Source organism: Euprymna scolopes, chromosome 43 (assembly GCF_053919585.1).
Source record: "Euprymna scolopes isolate OS-2025 chromosome 43, ASM5391958v1, whole genome shotgun sequence".
NCBI classification, from domain to species: Eukaryota; Metazoa; Mollusca; class Cephalopoda; order Sepiida; family Sepiolidae; genus Euprymna; species Euprymna scolopes.
The window spans coordinates 18,748,468-18,750,957 of NC_136524.1; the positions used below are offsets into that span (position 1 = coordinate 18,748,468).

At 39.6% G+C, this 2,490-nt stretch overlaps 1 pseudogene; it reads right to left on the bottom strand.

Moving 5' to 3' along the window:
* Window positions 1-318: 318 nt before the first annotated feature.
* Window positions 319-543, bottom strand: LOC145268456 (U2 spliceosomal RNA; annotated as a pseudogene).
* Between the last annotated feature and the right edge of the window lie 1,947 nt (window positions 544-2,490).

The following is a 2,490-nucleotide window of genomic DNA, read 5'->3' on the forward strand; positions in this document are numbered from 1 at the left end:
TTGGTTGACATCACATTTAAATCCTAACCTCAAGGTGAGGATCCATTGCTCATATACTACAAAAGGGTTAACTAGGAAGCCATCAGAGAACACATCAAATATGCCCCATGAGCCAATATCTTCCTTCTTCCTGCTGAACATTGTGTCAACGAGACAACTGAATAGTGCTAAGCGGGCATTGAAGCAAATGATCCCTCACAGAAGTAATGTAGCAAACCCCACTCACCTCTATGGTTCACAACAGATTGTGCAGCTTTCATTGCATAAATACAGCATGGATTCCTCCGGTTCGTCCTAATATACCAAATACCAATAGGCAAAAATTCATATATACTAGAAATGATTGTACCTATTTACAATGCCTCCCCACGGGACAGAGTTAGACACCAGGGTCGTTTTTTAACATGGAGAAAAGGTACAAAAATAAAAATTGTCTCAGTCGTGAAGGATTTCTCCTCGACTGAAAGAGAACGAGAAATGGAAGTGCAGCATCTGAAGAACAGATACTACACTTTGATCTTGGCCAAAAGGCCAAGATGTAAATAACGACAGCCAAAAGAAAGCATGCTGAAATAATCAGGAAACACATACAATCGCAAAAGTAACTCATCATTTCTGGAAAATCTATAATAGTGTATTGAATAAAGTGCAATCAGTAATTCCCCCACTAAGCAACAACCAGAAGGTCGCATGCGCGACAACCGATAAGGCGGCACAGTTTACCCGGCGATTCGCCTCCAACTCCACTTAAGAGCCAACAAACAACTCCCTCCCAAATTTCCCTCTGAAGACTGAAGCCACACTAGATGATATGAAAATCACTCCTTCTCATGCCCGCAATATCATAAAAACTTAGACACCTCCAAGGCGTGTGGATTTGATCGTATACCTGCTATAATAATTAAGAAACGCTTAACTGAGCTAGCTCCCGTACTTTTCAAGCTCTACAATAAATGCCTTGCTGAGTCTTATTTCCTAATAGGTAGAAGATGGCCACTGTGGTACAAGTATACAAGAATTCTGGTAAAAGACTGGCCCTCTAAATTATTGCCCTATCAGTCATCTCCCTTTCTTCACTAAAATCTTTGAGAACTTAATAAAACAAGCATTAGTCACCACCTCGCAAAAGCTTAGCTTCTCTCTGACAACCAGTATGGATTTAGGCAATGTTGTTCTAGTGCAAATATTTTGACAGTAATCTCTGAATGCATTTACCATGTACTGGATAAGGCGGACGAAGCCAGGGCTGTTGCACTTGATATATCCGAGGCCTTGACCTAGTCTGGAACGAAAGGCTACTAAATCGCACAGTATAACTGGACGTATACTAAATGTAATTACATCCTTTTTAGACAATAGGACCATCCAGGTTGTCATTGATGGCTGTACATCCAAACAGTATGCCCTTAATGCGGGAGTGTCTCAGGAATCAATCCTTGAGCCATTATTATTCCTGATATTAATAAACGACCTCCTTGATAATATTGTGTCCGAGATGGGCATATTTGCTGATGATATATGACAAATAACACCCTACATGAGAATTCTTCCTTCAAACTCTTCGGCTTAACATTCATGGGCAATATGAACTGGAACAAATACAGTGAGAACATTGCGAAGTCTGCTGCAAAGAAGGTGGGTTTCCTCTTTCGAGTTAGAAGACTACACACATCTAAGAGTATCATGTACCTTTACAAGGCCACCATTCACCCATGCATGCAGTATTGTCGCCATATATAGACTGGTGCATCTATCACTAGCCTTGGATAGAGTCCAAAATGTGTTTTTAATCTAATAGGTCCCACTTTGTCAATTAAGCTCCAACCCCTGTCCCATTGCCGCAGTGTTTCATCTCTGTGTCTGTTTTGCAAATGTTTTAATGGAATGTGCTCTGAAGAACTCGTTGCACTTGTGCCGCCTAGACGTACAAATCCCCGATAAATCCGTTTAGCAACAAAATCGCACCCTTTCACTGTTGAAGCCCCTAAATGCCAGAAAGCTTTCTACTCTAATTGGTTATTCCCTCGAACTGCTATACTTTGGAATTCCCTTCTGGTTACCTGCTTTTATGACTTTACTGATATGCAGAAGCTTAAATGTAATGTAAACCAACATCTTGTTAATTTTTTCTAGGCATGGTCCCAAATAGTAGCCCATTACCATTGCGATATGCCTTGTTATGGGTGAACGTGAATAAAAAAATAAATAAATGTGTGTGTGTGTGTGTGTGTGTGTGTGTGTGTGTGTGTGTGTGTGTGTGTGTGTGTGTGTGTGTGTGTGTGAATGAGATTCTAATCATTGGTGTTGAAAGTCTCAATGGAATTCCCCTTTATTCTATTTTAGTTAAAGAAGAGAAAACTAACGATCTTTCCTATTTATAGATTTATAATATTTTTCACATTTTTATTAGTTTATCCCCTTTTCTTTGTAGGTCTTTTAATTTAAGTCAAAGACCTACTTTTTTCTGACACATAACCGTTTATCGTAGTT